The sequence below is a fragment of the Rhinopithecus roxellana genome, chromosome 6 (genome assembly GCF_007565055.1).
Source record: "Rhinopithecus roxellana isolate Shanxi Qingling chromosome 6, ASM756505v1, whole genome shotgun sequence".
NCBI lineage: Eukaryota > Metazoa > Chordata > Mammalia > Primates > Cercopithecidae > Rhinopithecus > Rhinopithecus roxellana.
In genome coordinates, this window is record NC_044554.1 from 89085951 (window position 1) to 89105260 (window position 19310).

Sequence of the window (19310 nt, forward strand, 5' to 3'; positions counted from 1 at the left end):
GAGGTGGGTGGATTGCCTGAGCTCAGGAGTTCAAGACCACTCTGGGCAACATGGTGAAACCCCGTCTCTACTAAAATACAAAAAATTCGCTGGGCGCAGTGGTTGGTGCCTGTAGTCCCAGCTACTCGGGAAGCTGAGGCAGGAGAATCGCTTGAACTCAGGAGGTGGAGGTTGCAGTGAGCCAAGATTGTGCCATTGCACTCCAGCCTGGGCAACAGAGTGAGACTCCAGCTCACAAAAAAAAAAAAAAAAAAAAAAAAAAAAGTTTAAAAAGAGACTTTTAAAAATTTAGCCATTTCCCCATTGAGAAGAGAACTGTCCCCTATTTGTCACTTCAAATATTAGGTTGGTGCAAATGTAATTGCAGTTTCTACCATTAAAAGTAATATAAACATCCAAATAATAACCACTCTAAGGAAGCAGCTTTTCAGAGAATTTAGGAATTCCAGCCAAGTTCTTAACTTCTTGGGGCTTATAAACCCCTGAGAAAACATGATGAAACATATGAACACTTTTCCCGGAAAAAAAGGATGTATATACAAATTTGCATAAATATAGCCAGGTGTTTTTGACATTCTTTGAAGCTAGTGCCATAGACCAGATTAAGAAAAGAAGGTCAGTTAAAGACCTGCATAGAAGTTCTGATACTATTATACGAGTTCTTAGGTAATTTGTTAATGTGAAATTTTGTCACATTACTTTTTAAATTGTTTGATATTCTACTCCACAGTTGGTACTTACATTCCTACCCAGAGTTTGCAGTCAGACGATTGGGGTTTGAGCATTCCTTTTGCCACTTTTAAGCTATATGATCTTGGAAAGTCACTTAACCTTTCTGAGTCTCAGCTTCTTTGTCTGTAAGTTTGAAATAGTAATAAATACACTAAGTGCTATTGTGTGATTCAAATGAGCTAATATAGTTGAAAGTCCTTCATAAGATTTAAAGAGCACTGTAAATTGGTGGTCATATTTTATACCATTATGTGCCAGAAATTCTTCTAAACTTTATTTTTTGAGATGGAGTTTTGCTATTTTTTTTAACAAAAAAGTATTTTATTATTTTGCTGCAAAGCTGTTGCTTCACGTGTAAAAATAGCACCAGCAAATGCAGTATATTGCAAAATTAAGATAGTGTTGTTCTTCATCTGACACTGTACAAGCAACAAAAACTTTTTCACTCCCTGTTATTTCCAATGGAAAGACCATTAAGTATTTCAACCCAATCCAGGTACGGATATACACAAGTTACAATATTATAGAAGGCTTAAGAATAACAACGTTATTTTTGAATTATGTAATTTTTTTATACTTTAAGTTCTGGGATACATGTGCAGAACTTGCAGGTTTGTTACATAGGTATACACATACCATGGTGGTTTGCTGCACCCATCAACCCGACATCCACATTAGGTATTTCTCCTAATGCTACCCCTCCCCTAGTCCCACACCCCAGGACAGACCCTGGTGTGTGATGTTCCCCTCCCTGTGTCCATGTGTTCTCATTGTTTAACTCCACTTATGAGTGAGAACATGCGGTGTTTGGTTTTCTGTTCCTGTGTTAGTTTGCTGAGAATGTGGTTTCCAGCTTCATCCATGTCCTTGCAAAGACATGAACTCATCACTTTTTATGGCTGCATAGCATTCCATGGTGTATGTGTGCCACATTTTCTTTATCCAGTCTATAATTGATGGGGATTTGCGTTAGTTCCAAGTCTTTGCTATTGTGAATAGTGCCGCAATAAACATACTTGTGTATGTGTCTTTATAGTAGAATAATTTATAAGTCTTTGGGTACATACCCAGTAATGGGATTGCTGGGTCAAATAGTATTTCTGGTTCTACATCCTTGAGGAATTGCCACACTGTCTTCCACAATGGTTTAACTAATTTACACTGTCACCAACAGTGTAAAAGCATTCCTGTTTCTCCACATCCTCTCCAGCATCTGTTGTTTCCTGACTTTTTAATGATCGCCTTTCTAACTGGTGTGAGATGGTATCTCATTGTGGTTTTGGTTTGCATTTCTCTAACAACCAGTGATGATGAGCTTTTTTTCTGCCTTCATTTCATTATGTACCCAGTAGTCATTCAGGAGCAGGTTGTTCAGTTTCCATGTAGTTGAGCGGTTTTGATTGAGTTTCTTAGTCCTGGGTTCTAGTTTGATTGCACTGTGGTCTGAGAGACAGTTTGTTATAATCTCTGTTCTTTTACATTTGCTGAGGAGTGCTTTACTTGCAATTATGTGGTCAATTTTGGAATAAGTGCGATGTGGTGCTGAGAAGAATTGGTGGTGATGAGCTTTTTTTCATATGTTTGTTGGGCACATAAATGTCTTCTTTTGAGAAGTGTCTGTTCGTATCCTGTGTCCACTTTTTGATGGGGTTGTTTGTTTTTTTCTTGTAAATTTGTTTAAGTTCCTCGTAGATTCTGGATATTAGCCCTTTGTCAGATGGATAGATTGTAAATTTTTTCCCATTCTGTAGGTTGCCTATGCACTCGGATGATATTTTCTTTTGCTGTGTAGAAGCTCTTTAGTTTAATTAGATCCCATTTGTCAATTTTGGCTTTTGTTGCCATTGCTTTTGGTGTTTTAGTCATGAAGTCTTTGCCCATGCCTATGTCCTGAATGGTATTGCCTAGGTTTTTTCTAGGGTTTTTATGATTTTACATCTTACGTTTAAGTCTTGAGTTAAATTTTGTATAAGGTGTAAGGAAGGGGTCCAGTTTCAGTTTCCTGCATATGGCTAGCCAGTTTTCCCAGATCATTTATTAAACAGGGAATCCTTTCCCCATTTCTTCTTTTTGTCAGGCTTGTCAAAGATCAGATGGTAGTAGATGTGTGGTGTTATTTCTGAGGCCTCTGTTCTGTTCCATTGGTCTATATATCTGTTTTGGTACCAGTACCATGCTGTTTTGGTTACTGTAGCCTTGTAGTATAGTTTGAAGTCAGGTAGCATGATGCCTCTAGCTTTATTCTTTTGGCTTAGGATTTTCTTGGCTATATGGGCTCTTTTTTTGGTTCCATATGAAATTTAAACTAGTTTTTTTCTAATTCTGTGGAGAAAGTCAATGGTAGCTTCATGGGGATAGCATTGAGCCTATAAATTACTTTGGGCAGTATGAACATTTTCACGACATTGATTCTTCCTATTCATGAGCATGGAATGTTTTTCCATTTGTTTGTGTTCTCTCTTATTTCCTTGAGTAGTGGTTTGTAGTTCTCCTTGAAGGGGTTCTTCACATCCCTTGTAAGTTGTATTCCTAGGTATTTCAATCTCTTTGTAGCAATTGTGAATGGGAGTTCACTTATGATTTGGCTCTCTGCTTGTCTATTATTGGTGTATAGGAATGTTTGCGATTTTTGCACATTGATTTTGTATCCTGAGACTTTGCTGAAGTTGCTTATCAGCTTAAGGAGATTTTGGGCTGAGATGATGGGGTTTTCTAAATATGCAATCATGCCATCTGCAAACATTATATAATTTTTATAACTAGTTTTTACCACGGATAATTTAATGAATTCTGAATACTAGAGCCTAGTCTTAAAAATCATAGGGTATTGTAAAAAAAGAAGAATATTATGTTTATCTATAATCATTTGAAAGATAAAGGGCATTTTCTTTCATTAGTGTTAACAGTAGTTTTTCTCCCATCGGTAATGCTAAAAGTTGCTATTCTAAGTCTTCTATCTACTGCTAATTTAAAACAATTCTGCTGGGTTGCAAAATTTCTAGTAGTTTATTTAGGGGTTCCATTATCACTCCTCAGTAGATTTCATGTATTCCTCATACACTTCTTCACTCATGAGTTCATCTAGTTCTGAAGAGTTACTCAGTGTCATCTTGATCAGCCAACCATCTTCATAACAAGATTTGTTCACAAGTCCTGGATTTTCTGCAAGAGCTTCATTAATTTAAGTTACTTCTCCTGATTAAAGAGAATAGATTTCACTAGCAGCTTTCACACTTTCCAAAGCACCAAACTCATCTTGTTTGTTCAATTTTGTCCCAACTTCAGGCAGACTACAGTGAACAACATCTCCCAAAGCTTCTTGTGCAAAATTATTGACTCCCACTGTTCCAATACCATTTTCTGTTGTTATCCATTAATGCTTCTCTGTGAATTCAGGAACCCAGAGCAGAACGCGTCCTGTGCGCAGCGTCCAGATGGCGCCCGCCCCCAGCTGCCAGGGCCTTGGCAGGCAGGGCGCGGCGGGTGCCCCGAGCGCGTGCAGGCTGTAGAGCACGGCCCTCATGCTCCGTGCGGCTCACAGCACCACGTTCGCAGGAGTTTCGCTCTTGGCGCCCAGGCTGGTGCAATAGCGGGATCTTAGCTCTCTGTAACCTCCAGCTCCCAGTTCAAACGATTCTCCTGCCTCAGCCTCCCAAGTAGCTGGGATTACAGGGGCCTGCCACCATGCCCAGCTAATTTTTGTATTTTTAGTAAGTAGAGATGGGGTTTCACCATGTTGGTCGGCTGGTCTCGAGCTCTTGACCTCAGGTGATCCACCTGCCTCGGCCTCCCAAAGTGGTGAGATTACAGGCGTGAGCCACCGCGCCCGTCCTAAACTAAGTACTGTCATTAACTTCATTTTTACCCATTAGAAAATTGAGGTTGGGAGAAGTCAAGTAACTTGCTTGGTGTCACACAGCTAGTAAGTGGTGGAATTAGGATTTGAACCCAGTCATTCTGACTCTAGATTGTCTGCTCTTAATTCTTATGCTGTGAATTACATTATTATTCACTCAGAATATAATATCCCTGCACTGCCCCATGATATGTTTTGATCATCTGATTAATTCTATTAACCTAGCACAGTGAGGAAAACTTTAATTCAAGTGGCAGTCAAATTCTAAGAAAAAAAAGGTATGCCACTTTCATCTGTTAAACCTTGTCTTGGTTTTTAAAACAATTTTTAATTAAAGTGTTTTACATTTAAATTTCATATTCTTAATATTTTTTCTTTCTTTTTTTTCTTTCCTTCGAGAGAGAGTCTTGCTGTGTCACCCAGGCTGGAGTGCAGTGGCACAATCTTGGCTTACTGCAACCTCTGCCTCCCAGGTTCAAGCAGTTCTCCTGTCTCAGCCTCCTGAGTAGATGGGATTACAGCTAATTAGACCACCAGCTAATTTTTGTGTTTTTATTTGTATTTATTATTATTATTTGTTTTTTGAGATGGAGTCTCGCTCTGTTGCCCAGGCTGGAATGCAGTGGCACAGTTTCTGTTCACTCCAACCTCTGCCTCTCAAGTTTAAGAGATTCTCCTGCCTTAGCCTCCTGGGATTACATCACACCACCATTCCCTGCTAAGTTCAGTATTTTTAATAAAGACAAGGTTTTACCATGTTGGCCAGGCTGGTCTTGAACTCCTGACTTCAGGTGATCCACCTGCCTCAGGCTCCCAAAGTGCTGGGATTACAGGTGTGAGCCACTGTGCCCAGCCTAGTTTTTGTATTTTTAGTAGAGATGGGGTTTTGCCATAATGGCTAGGCTGATCTTGAACTCCTGGCCTCAAGTGATCCTCCGGCCTCAGCCTCCCGAAGTTCTGGGATTACAGGTGTGAGCCACCATGCTCAGCCCTGTTTAACTTTTATACTGTAACATTTTACTTTATTTAAGACTTTCTTTGGAGAAGTGCTTGTAGAGGCTGGGGCAGGGAAAACACAAGGTGAGTCTGAGGCATCACGTGGTGCCAAAAAAGTAAGAAGTGCTCAAAAAATAATGGGGGCATGTCAGGAAGACATAGGGGCCAACCAGAAAGAGTGCCCAGTGGCCACAGCTGAAGCAATTTGAGCAAAAAGTAAATAACAATAGCATTGGATTATAATTCACATAATAAATATTTATGAATTCATATTGATATTAACAAATAATTGAATTTGTAAAAACTAATGGGACAAAAGAGACAGCCTACATAAAATTCCAATTAATAAATATGGAAAAATGAGGGAAATAGAAAATTAAAAACAGAACACCACACTAATATTTGTTGCAGGCAAGATCCATTAATGGATGCTTAAAATCAGTGGAATAGAAACAGGATATTTTCCATTTCAACATATCTTCCCCAAGATATTTATTAGGGATAAAGGTAAAAATAGTAACTTTGTTGTGGAGAAACCTGGCAAATAGCACCTTAACCAAGTGAAGGAGACTAGCATTACTGTAATAAGACATATCAGTATCATGAATCCCCGATCATGATGTTGTGAGAAGGGCCCATCATTTCTGTGTATGCTTATCAAAAAAGGCATAAACTTGATTTAATCATGAGAAAACATCAGACACAGAAAACTGAAGAACATTCTACAAAAACCTGACCAGTACTCTTCAAAAATGTGAAAGTCATGAATGTCAAAGAGACACTGAATCTACATACAGTCTACATAGTTGGCAACTAAAAGGACATAACAACTAAATGCAATGTGGGGCCAGGTGCAGTGGCTCATGCCTGTATCCCAGCACTTTGGGAGGCCAAGGCAGGAGGATCACTTGAGGTCAGGGTTTGAGACCAGCCTGACTAACACGGCAAAACCCCGTCTCTACTAAAAATAAAAAAATTGGCCAGGTGTGGTGGCGTGGGCCTGTAATCCAAGCTACTTGGGAGGCGGAGGTAGGAGAATCACTTGAACCCAGGAGGTGGAGGTTGCAGTGACCCAAGATCATGCAACTGCACTCCAGCCTGTGCGACAGAGAGAGACTCCATCTCAAAAATATAAAAAGAAAGAAAAGAAAAACCAAAAATAAGTAAATAAATGAACACAATGTGGGATCCCAAATTGGATCCCAGAAAAGAAAAATGATGTTGGGAAAACCAGGGGAATACAAATAAAGTCTGTAGTTTAACTAATAATAGTATTATACCAATGTTAATTCATTAGTTTTGACAATTGTAATATGGTTACATAAAATGTTAACATTACGGGAAGCTGGATGAAGTGTACATGGGAATTCTTAGTTCTAGTTTTGTAACTTTTCTGTAAGTCTAAAATTATGTCAAAATAAAATGCTAAGAAGAAAAGTAAGCCCAGACCCTGCATTGTTTTAAAAAACTGTTTTAACAATCTAGTGCAATATTTTCCCAAACTCAGTCATTTGAATATAAATTTCAGGATTTTTGACAATCTATGTAATAATAGTAATATCAACAACAATCAACGTGTATTGAATTATCACAATATTTGACAAGGGAGGAAAATGAGGCACAAAAAAGTAAGCAACTTATTCAAGGTCACAGAACTAATAGGTGGTAGGACTAGGATGCAACCTTTGGTAATTTGATGTAGCATTCATCTTCATTTCTCCTCTACACTATCTCTCACCTGTATCCTATGCTGCTGTGATATGTATCATTATTTACTTGCTAACTTAAAATTAAACCCATTTTTAAAGTTAAAAAACAATAATCAAGCAAAATAATAAGCTATGTTATAGGGTCCTCAGGACAGGAGTTTTTGTTTTATCCACTAATATTTTATTCACAAGTTCGTTGAACAGTGCCTGGCACACACAAGGTACTCAACAAATATTTGTTGAGTGAATAAGTGAATAAATAACTTTATATCACACCTATAAGTAGCAAACCAGCATCATTTGCCAGAAATAGAAAGTTATCTTCTAAGTAAATATGATGAAAATAATATAATATTATTAAATGCAATTGCTTCCTGAAGGCTCTGGACCTGAGCCCAATATCTCTATATTTATTTATTTTTTTTCTTTTATTTATTTATTTTTATTTATTTATTTTTTAATTATACTTTAAGTTCTAGGGTACATGTGCATAACGTGTAGGTTTGTTACATATGTGTACTTGTGCCATGTTGGTGTGCTGCACCCATCAACTTGTCAGCACCCATCAATTCATCATTTATATCATGTATAACTCCCAATGCAATCCCTCCCCCCTCCCCCCTCCACATGATAGGCCCCAGTGTGTGATGTTCCCCTTCCCGAGTCCAAGTGATCTCATTTTTCAGTTCCCACCTATGAGTGAGTTCATGCGGTGTTTGGTTTTCTCTTCTTGTGATAGTTTGCTAAGAATGATGGTTTCCAGCTGCATCCATGTCCCTACAAAGGATGCAAACTCATCCTTTTTTATGGCTGCATAGTATTCCATGGTGTATATGTGCCACATTTTCTTAATCCAGTCTGTCACTGATGGACATTTGGGTTGATTCCAAGTCTTTGCTATTGTGAATAGTGCCGCAATAAACATATGTGTGCATGTGTCTTTGTAGTAGAATAATTTATAATCCTTTGGGTATATACCCAGTAATGGGATGGCTGGGTCATATGGTACATCTAGTTCTAGATCCTTGAGGAATTGCCATACTGTTTTCCATAATGGTTGAACTAGTTTACAATCCCACCAACAGTGTGAAAGTGTTCCTATTTCTCCACATCCTCTCCAACACCTGTTGTTTCCTGACTTTTTAATGATTGCCATTCTAACTGGTGTGAGATGGTATCTCATTGTGGTTTTAATTTGCATTTCTCTGATGGCGAGTGATGATGAGCATTTTTTCATGCATCTGTTGGCTGTATGAATGTCTTCTTTTGAGAAATGTCTGTTCATATCCTTTGCCCACTTTTTGATGGGGTTGTTTTTTTCTTGTATATTTGTTTGAGTTCTTTGTAGATTCTGGATATTAGCCCTTTGTCAGATGAGTAGATTGCAAAAATTTTCTCCCATTCTGTAGGTTGCCTGTTCACTCTGGTGGTAGTTTCTTTTGCTGTGCAGAAGCTCTTTAGTTTAATGAGATCCCATTTTTCAATTTTGGCTTTTGCTGCCGTTGCTTTTGGTGTTTTAGACATGAAGTCCTTGCCCATGCCTATGTCCTGAATGGTACTACCTAGATTTTCTTCTAGGGTTTTTATGGTATTAGGTCTAACATTTAAGTCTCTAATCCATCTTGAATTAATCTTCGTATAAGGAGTAAGGAAAGGATCTAGTTTCAGCTTTCTACTTACGGCTAGCCAATTTTCCCAGCACCATTTATTAAATAGGGAATCCTTTCCCCATTTCTTGTTTCTCTCAGGTTTGTCAAAGATCAGATGGCTGTAGATGTGTGGTATTATTTCTGAGGACTCTGTTCTGTTCCATTGGTCTATACCTCTGTTTTGGTACCAGTACCATGCTGTTTTGGTTACTGTAGCCTTGTAGTATAGTTTGAAGTCAGGTAGCGTGATGCCTCCAGCTTTGTCCTTTTTACTTAGGATTGTCTTGGCAATGCGGGCTCTTTTTTGGTTCCATATGAACTTTAAAGCAGTTTTTTCCAATTCTGTGAAGAAAGTCATTGGTAGCTTGATGGGGATGGCATTGTAGCTTGATGGGGATGGCATTGAATCTATAAATAACCTTGGGCAGTATGGCCATTTTCACGATATTGATTCTTCTTATCCATGAGCATGGTATGTTCTTCCATTTGTTTGTGTCCTCTTTGATTTCACTGAGCAGTGGTTTGTAGTTCTCCTTGAAGAGGTCCTTTACATCCCTTGTAAGTTGGATTCCTAGGTATTTTATTCTCTTTGAAGCAACTGTGAATGGAAGTTCATTCATGATTTGGCTCTCTGTTTGTCTGTTACTGGTGTATAAGAATGCTTGTGATTTTTGCACATTGATTTTGTATCCTGAGACTTTGCTGAAGTTTCTTATCAGCTTAAGATTTTGGGCTGAGATGACAGGGTTTTCTAAATATACAATCATGTCATCTGCAAACAGGGACAATTTGATGTCTTCTTTTCCTAACTGAATACCCTTGATTTCTTTCTCTTGCCTGATTGCCCTAGCCAGAACTTCCAACACTATGTTGAATAGGAGTGGTGAGAGAGGGCATCCCTGTCTTGTGCCAGTTTTCAAAGGGAATGCTTCCAGTTTTTGCCCATTCAGTATGATATTGGCTGTGGGTTTGTCATAAATAGCTCTTATTATTTCGAGGTATGTTCCATCAATACCGAATTTATTGAGCGTTTTGAGCATGAAGGGCTCTTGAATTTTGTCAAAAGCCTTTTCTGCATCTATTGAGATAATCATGTGGTTCTTGTCTTTGGTTCTGTTTATATGCTGGATTACGTTTATTGATTTGCGAATGTTGAACCAGCCTTGCATCCCAGGGATGAAGCCCACTTGATCATGGTGGATAAGCTTTTTGATGTGCTGCTGAATCCGGTTTGCCAGTATTTTATTGAGGATTTTTGCATCGATGTTCATCAGGGATATTGGTCTAAAATTCTCTTTTTTTGTTGTGTCTCTGCCAGGCTTTGGTATCAGGATGATGTTGGCCTCATAAAATGAGTTAGGGAGGATTCCCTCTTTTTCTATTGATTGGAATAGTTTCAGAAGGAATGGTACCAGCTCCTCCTTGTACCTCTGGTAGAATTCAGCTGTGAATCCATCTGGTCCTGGACTTTTTTTGGTGGGTAGGCTATTAATTATTGCGTGAATTTCAGAGCCTGCTATTGGTCTATTCAGGGATTCAACTTCTTCCTGGTTTAGTCTTGGGAGAGTGTAAGTGTCCAGGAAATTATCCATTTCTTATAGATTTTCTAGTTGATTTGCGTAGAGGTATTTATAGTATTCTCTGATGGTAGTTTGTATTTCTGTGGGGTCGGTGGTGATATCCCCTTTATCATTTTTTATTGCGTCTATTTGATTCCTCTCTCTTTTCTTCTTTATTAGTCTTGCTAGCGGTCTGTCAATTTTGTTGATCTTTTCAAAAAACCAACTCCTGGATTCATTGATTTTTTGGAGGGTTTTTTGTGTCTCTATCTCCTTCAGTTCTGCTCTGATCTTAGTTATTTCTTGCCTTCTGCTAGCTTTTGAATGTGTTTGCTCTTGCCTCTCTAGTTCTTTTAATTGTGATGTTAGAGTGTCCATTTTAGATCTTTCCTGCTTTCTCTTGTGGGCATTTAGTGCTATAAATTTCCTTCTACACACTGCTTTAAATGTGTCCCAGAGATTCTGGTATGTTGTATCTTTGTCCTCATTGGTTTCAAAGAAAATCTTTATTTCTGCTTTCATTTCGTTATGTACCCAGTAGTCATTCAGGAGCAGGTTGTTCAGTTTCCATGTAGTTGAGTGGTTTTGATTGAGTTTCTTAGTCCTGAGTTCTAGTTTGATTGCACTGTGGTCTGAGAGACAGTTTGTTATAATTTCTGTTCTTTTACATTTGCTGAGGAGTGCTTTACTTCCAATTATGTGGTCAATTTTGGAATAAGTGCGATGTGGTGCTGAGAAGAATGTATATTCTGTTGATTTGGGGTGGAGAGTTCTATAGATGCCTATTAGGTCCGCTTGGTGCAGAGATGAGTTCAATTCCTGGATATCCTTGTTAACTTTCTGTCTCGTTGATCTGTCTAATGTTGACAGTGGAGTGTTGAAGTCTCCCATTATTATTGTATGGGAGTCTAAGTCTCTTTGTAAGTCTCTAAGGACTTGCTTTATGAATCTGGGTGCTCCTGTATTGGGTGCATATATATTTAGGATAGTTAGCTCTTCCTGTTGAATTGATCCCTTTACCATTATGTAATGGCCTTCTTTGTCTCTTTTGATCTTTGATGGTTTAAAGTCTGTTTTATCAGAGACTAGGATTGCAACTCCTGCTTTTTTTTGTTCTCCATTTGCTTGGTAGATCTTCCTCCATCCCTTTATTTTGAGCCTATGTATGTCTCTGCATGTGAGATGGGTCTCCTGAATACAGCAGACTGATGGGTCTTGACTCTTTATCCAGTTTGCCAGTCTGTGTCTTTTCATTGGAGCATTTAGTCCATTTACATTTAAGGTTAATATTGTTATGTGTGAACTTGATCCTGCCATTATGATATTAACTGGTTATTTTGCTCGTTAGTTGATGCAGTTTCTTCCTAGCCTCGATGGTCTTTACATTTTGGCATGTTTTTGCAATGGCTGGTACCGGTTGTTCCTTTCCATGTTTAGGGCTTCCTTCAGGGTCTCTTGTAAGGCAGGCCTGGTGGTGACAAAATCTCTAAGCATTTGCTTATCTGTAAAGGATTTTATTTCTCCTTCACTTATGAAACTTAGTTTGGCTGGATATGAAATTCTGGGTTTAAAATTCTTTTCTTTAAGAACGTTGAATATTGGCCCCCACTCTCTTCTGGCTTGTAGAGTTTCTGCCGAGAGATCTGCTGTTGGTCTGATGGGCTTCCCTTTGTGGGTAACCCGACCTTTCTCTCTGGCTGCCCTTAAGATTTTTTCTTTCATTTCAACTTTGGTGAATCTGGCAATTATGTGTCTTGGAGTTGCTCTTCTGGAGGAGTATCTTTGTGGCGTTCTCTGTATTTCCTGAATTTGAATGTTGGCCTGCCCTACTAGGTTGGGGAAGTTCTCCTGGATGATATCCTGAAGAGTGTTTTCCAACTTGGTTCCATTTTCCCCCTCACTTTCAGGCACCCCAATCAGACGTAGATTTGGTCTTTTTACATAATCCCATATTTCTTGCAGGCTTTGTTCATTTCTTTTTCTTCTTTTTTCTTTTGGTTTCTCTTCTCGCTTCATTTCATTCATTTGATCCTCAATCGCTGATACTCTTTCTTCCAGTTGATCGAGTCAGTTACTGAAGCTTGTGCATTTGTCACGTATTTCTCGTGTCATGGTTTTCATCTCTGTCATTTCGTTTATGACCTTCTCTGCATTAATTAGTCTAGCTGTCAATTCTTCCACTCTTTTTTCAAGATTTTTAGTTTCTTTGCGCTGGGTACATAATTCCTCCTTTAGCTCTGAGAAGTTTGATGGACTGAAGCCTTCTTCTCTCATCTCGTCAAAGTCATTCTCTGACCAGCTTTGATCCATTGCTGGCGATGGGCTGCGTTCCTTTGCAGGGGGAGATGTGCTCTTATTTTTTGAATTTCCAGCTTTTCTGCCCTGCTTTTTCCCTGTCTTTGTGGTTTTATCTGTCTCTGGTCTTTGATGATGGTGACGTACTGACAGGGTTTTGGTATAGGTATTCTTCCTGTTTGATAGTTTTCCTTCTAATAGTCAGGACCCTCAGCTGTAGGTCTGTTGGAGATTGCTTGAGGTCCACTCCAGACCCTGTTTGCCTGGGTATCAGCAGCAGAGGTTGCAGAAGATAGAATATTGCTGAACAGCGAGTGTACCTGTCTGATTCTTACTTTGGAAGCTTCCTCTCAGGGGTGTACTCTACCCTGTGAGGTATGGGGTGTCAGACTGCCCCTAGTGGGGGATGTCTCCCAGTTAGGCTACTCAGGGGTCAGGGACCCACTTGAGCAGGCAGTCTGTCCATTCTCAGATCTCAACCTCCATGTTGGGAGATCCACTGCTCTCTCCAAAGCTATCAGACAGAGATGTTTGCGTCTGCAGAGGTTCTGCTGCCTTTTTGTTGTTGTTGTTTTTTTAGCGGTGCCCTGTCCCCAGAGGTGGAGTCTACAGAGACAGGCAGGTTTCCTTGAGCTGCTGTGAGCTCCACCCAGTTCGAGCTTCCCAGCGGCTTTGTTTACCTACTTAAGCCTCAGCAATGGCGGGGGCCCCTCCCCCAGCCTCACTGCTGCCTTGCGGTTAGATCGCTGCAGACTGCTGTGTTAGCAATGAGGGAGGCTCTGTGGGCGTGGGACCCTCCCAGCCAGGTGTGGGATATATTCTCCTGGTGTGCCCGTTTGCTTAAAGCGCAGTATTGGGGTGGGAGTTACCCGATTTTCCAGGTGTTGTGTGTCTCAGTTCCCCTGGCTAGGAAAAGGGATTCCCTTCCCCCTTGCGCTTCCCAGGTGAGGCGATGCCTCACCCTGCTTCAGCTCTCGCTGGTCGGGCTGCAGCAGCTGACCAGCACCGAATGTCCGGCACTCCCTAGTGAGATGACCCCAGTACCTCAGTTGAAAATGCAGAAATCACCGGTCTTCTGTGTCGCTCGTGCTGGGAGTTGGAGACTGGAGCTGTTCCTATTCGGCCATCTTGCTCCGCCCCCCGCCTCTATATTTAAAAAGTAATGTAAGTGCTAGAAGATATCAAAAGAGGTTACCAGTTCCAAACAGATGGATTCAAATAGAGTAATTTTCTGAGTAAACCAATTTTATTTGAAGTCATATCAGTATGCCACCTAAAATCATCATACAAAAGACCGGGGTAAGTCCCTATTCTTTAGGAAAGATGGCCTTCTTCTAAAGGGATCAGTTGAGTCAGGGTTCATATAATATTAGACAATTCAGTCTCTCTCAATCTTTTCACTCCTTAAATATCATCTTGTCTGTAATATCCTACTTCCTCTTATTTGCCTCTCTATTCCTACCACCAATCTCCTAGATAATTATTTGTCTCTGTTACACTCTTTGTGCATTTCTCTTTAATACCACTTAAAACATAAATTCATAAATTCATAATTATCTTTTCCTAAGTCTGTCTCCTTCACTTAAATTATAATTATATTGGGCATCAGAGAGTGTGTCACAGCATGTTTATATCTCCAGAGCTCATACCAGTATCTAACAAGATGAAAGGCCCATAATAAACTGTTGATTTATTCAATTAAGGAAATTAGAGGAAAAGAGAGAACTGTGCAATTTTCTTCTATCCTTGAAGCCATGATTTTGTCATTGCCTGCATTTGAGACGCTTATTCTTGAGATCATTCATAAGATCTTCCCAATACACATGAAGGTTCTACATGAAGATGAAAAGTACACATTGATCCTTTCCTTCAAAATACTTCAGAATTAATTTACTTCCTAGGGCAATTACAATATAGTATCTTTCTCCCTTTGGCAGAATAAATGCTTCGCCCAGGATGGGCACCTCCTTTGTAGATGTGACTGCAGCATTTTTGCAGCTTGCCGATAAAGCGGGATAGTGCTAAGCTCACTTTTTTATATCTGGGTGATGATCTCTGCTCTCCATAGAAAAAAATGATGGAACAATACAGGTCCTAGCTGACACGAGTAAGAAAGGTACAAGATAGTAAAGGAAACACATCACAGATCAACATTTTTACTAGAAACCAGAGCTGCAACCTTCCTCAGACATCTCTTAAGATGGCTAATAACAGTTTCGTGGAAACCAGCCTGTTAATAACTATTGCATTTGAGAACAGGATTCAATATATGAATACAAGCCCTAATATAGAGGCACATGGCAAGCATCCCTAAGATATTGAGCTGAAATCATCTCCATATTGTGAAATTATTATTCGGAAAGCAATAGCTTTCATATATATATATATATATATATATATATATATATATATATATATAGTGTGTATATATATATAGTGTGTATATATATATAGTGTATATATATATAGTGTGTATATATATATAGTGTATATATATATAGTGTATATATATATAGTGTGTATATATATATAATATAATATACAAATACCTAGAAAAATAGAATGGAAAAGAGTCTTTATAGTAAGTGTCAATAAATATAAAATACTTCATCTTCATTCATAATCAGAGAAATGTTATCAAAACTGTAAAACCACACAGATAACTAGTTTTCTTCTATCAAACAGGTGAAAATCTAAAAGTTTTACAACATGCCCTATTGGCAAAGCTGTCAAGAAACAGGCACTCTTATGCATGCAGCATAAACTGGCAAGATTCTTATGGAAGGTAATTTGGTAATAATATCAAAATTACAAATGCATTTACACTTTAACCTGCCAACGCCACTTCTGGGAATTTATCCTTTACACCTGCAACATGTGAAATTACAGATATACACTGTTATTTATTGCCTCACTGTTTGTAATCTCAAAGGATTGGGGAAAAAAGCCAAACATCCATCAAAAGGGCTGTTTTTGTACAAAATATATTTGTACAAAAATAAATTAGGCAGGGCTCAGTGGCTCACGCCTGTAATCCCAGCACTTTAGGAGGCTGAGGCAGGCGGATCGCCTGAGGTTAGGAGTTCGAGACCAGTCTGGCCAACATGGTGAAACCCCGTCTCTACAAAAATTACAAAAATTATCCGGACATGGTGGTGCATGCCTGTAGTCCCAGCTACTTGGGAGGCTGAGGCACAAGAATTGCTTGAACCTGGGAGGCAGAGGTTGCAGTCAGATGAGATTGTGCCACTGCATTCCACCCTGGGCGATAGAACAAGAATCTGTCTCAAACAAAAACAAAAACAAAAATAAATAAATAAAATAAATTGTATAAATCTCAATTGAGAGACACTTTACAAAATATCTGACCAGTACTCCTCAAAACTGTCAAGGTCATCAAAAACAAGAAACTTCCATAGCCAAGAGGAATCTGAGATATGATGACTAAACATAGTATAATATTATGAAACAGGAAAAGATAAACTAAGGATATCTGAATAAAGTATACACTTTAGGTAGTAATAATAAATCATTATTGGCTCAATAATTGTAATAAGTGTACCATACTAAAGTAAGATGTTAATAATAGGGGAATCTGTCTGCCTGGTGTATGAGATTTCTCTGTACTATCTTCACCATATTTTTGCAAATATAAAACTGCTCTTAAAAATGAAGGTTATTAGGCCGGCCGCGGTGGCTCACGCCTGTAATCCCAACACTTTGGGAAGCCTAGGAGGATGGATCACCTGAGGTCAGGGGTTTGAGACTAGCCTGACCAATATGGTGAAACCCCATCTCTACTAAAAATACAAAAATTAGATGGTCGTAGTGGCAGGCGCCTGTAGTCCCAGCTACTGCGGAGGCTGAGACAGGAGAATCGCTTGCACCGGGGAGGCAGAGGTTGGAGTGAGCCGAGATCACGCCACTGCACTCCAGCCTGGCAGACAGAGCAAGACTCCGTCAAAAAAAAAAAAATAATAAAAAGGGTTATTAATAAAAATATATAAATTACAGGATAGCCATATAATAGAACAGTTCTATACAACACTCAAGAAAGGACAAAGAGGCTCTCTCTGAAGTAACAACAACAAAAAAATCTTCAATGTTGTTAACTGAAAAAAGGAGTTGTGTAAGGACTTTTATTTGTCTAAAGAAACCCTGAGGTCGGGTACGGTGGCTCACGGCTGTAATCCCAACACTTTGGGAGGCCGAGGCGGGCGGATCATCTGAAGTTAGGAATTCTAGACCAGCCTGGCCAACAGGATGGAGCCCCTTCACTACTAAAAACACAAAAATTAGCCGGGCGTTGTGGTGGACGCCTGCAATCCCAGCTACTCAGGGAGGCTGACACAGGAGAATCATTTGAACCTGGGAGGTGGAGGTTGCAGTGAGCAGAGATGGTGCCACTAGACTTCAGCCTGGGCTACAGAGCAAGACTCCGTCTCAAAAAAAAAAAAAAAAAAAAAAAAGAAATCCTGCAACCCTACATGCACATACACGCATCTAATAACAGTGACCATCTGTTGAGGTAGAGTGATGAAACAAAGTGGATGGAACACAGGGTGAGAAAACACACACACACACACACATTAACCGTGTAAATGCAATACCTATTTAACTAATTTTGTTAACTCTTGTCTATATGACTGTATAAATAAGCAGTGAGATGGACCCTGGGTAAAATGAGATCATAGTTGAGAAGCAAGCCTTTTCCTCAAATGCTACATCTTCCACTCTTGTATCTCTATGTGTGTATATATATATATATATATATATATATATATATATATTTTTTTTTTTTTTTTTTTTTTTTTTTTTTTTTTTTGAGACAGAGTCTCGCTCTGTAGCCCAGGCTGGAGTGCAGTGGCGCGATCTCAACCTCGGCTCACTGCAAGCTCCGCCTCCCGGGTTCACGCCATTCTCCTGCCTGAGTCTCCCGAGTAGCTGGGACCACAGGCACGCGACCCCGGCTTTTTGTATTTTTAGTAGAGAGGGGGTTTACACCGTGGTCTCGATCTCCTGACCTCGTGATCCGCCCACCTCGGCCTCCCAAAGTGCTGGGATTACAAGCGTGAGCCACCGCGCCCGGCTTTTTTTTTTTTTTTTTTTTTTAAGTGTAAAATGATTTGAGCCTGGCAAACCTGTATGAACTAATCTCCTACAACCAAAACTCCTAAATGCCTAAAAGATCATGCTACCCTTCCACAGTATCCTGTTTCTTTTTATGTAAAACGAGGGTGGGCATAAATAAAATTTTCTGTTCTGAAAAGCTCTTATTATCAAAGAAAGAGAGATAATTTATGGATAGAAAAAACAGGAGAGTAAGTACAGAATGGCAGATCTATAAGAAATTGTTCCAAATGAAAAACAAGCTATGAAAATTTGTATTTTCAAAAAAGATTAACGAAGTCAATCTCTGTCCTACCTCTACTGCAATATTCCTTCCCTGAACATTTTAACAACAGATATATAACAGGGACAGAATAATTTGAAATCAGAAATCAGAAGTTACTCATTTAAAAAAAACTAGTGATTTAAAGAGTAAAATTCATTTTGCCTTGATTCCAAAGAGCTGTTAGAAACACAGCTTTCATGGAAGGACATTTAATTACGTGAGCTTCACAATAACATGATCTTCAAATCAGTCCTACCTGCTAACATTTGGGGGATCTGAGTCAAAAGCACATATTGAAGTCAACATCTCATGTTGACTTTAAAACTCTAAGTATTTTAAAGTTACAAACAAAGCAAAATAAACTGTTACATAAAATAATTAAATCCTCCTGCCTGGACACCTTTATAAAACCCTGAAAGATTAGGTTTTAATTTAGATTTCTCAAACTCTTCAAAGTTCCATCCCCCTTAGTCCCCAGTCCATGGCTATCTACCCTTGGGAGGGTGGAGGTGTGGAAGAAGTCATGGAAGTTGCTTGGGCCATGTGAGCTGGGAATTCCTCCATCCTGGCTACCCAAAATGTGTTCTGATGAGGGCATACAGACTCTCTGAGTGAGTACATCCCTTTAGGAACACAGACACCTTACCCCATGAAGAGGCCAGGGCCCAAGAAAGGACAGAGTGGAAACCTCAAATGTTTGGGATTCAGGCTCAGGGGACATTCTCACTCTGGCCTAAGGATTATACTGCTTCAGATACTTCTTGGTGATGAATCATTAGATGAGGGAATAGAGAGTAAAGCTTTCATTCTTCTGGATCCTTTGGAATATTACTTTTAAATGTAGATTTTTATTATGACATTAGTTGACAAATCAAAAGCTGTAATGATTTGTCTTTTGGATCGCTTCTCAGCCTTCTGGCTAAGATCAAGTGTGATTTGTCTTTTGGCATCATGCAGCATTAGAATTTTCTGAAATTCAAGGTCATATACAAAGTGAAGTGGAGTTGGTTGATTCTTATGATTATTTTGTGTGGTTTTTACATAACGTGCAATCCAAAAGATAATCTCTAGGGAGGACTAATAGGAGTAGAGACAATGGAAAAGGAGACTTTTACCCTT

The 19310-nt window shown here is 39.3% G+C and overlaps 1 pseudogene; it reads right to left on the reverse strand.

Moving 5' to 3' along the window:
* Positions 1-3757: 3757 nt before the first annotated feature.
* The window catches only part of LOC104660692, a 39441-nt pseudogene continuing 23888 nt past the window's right edge, over positions 3758-19310 (reverse strand).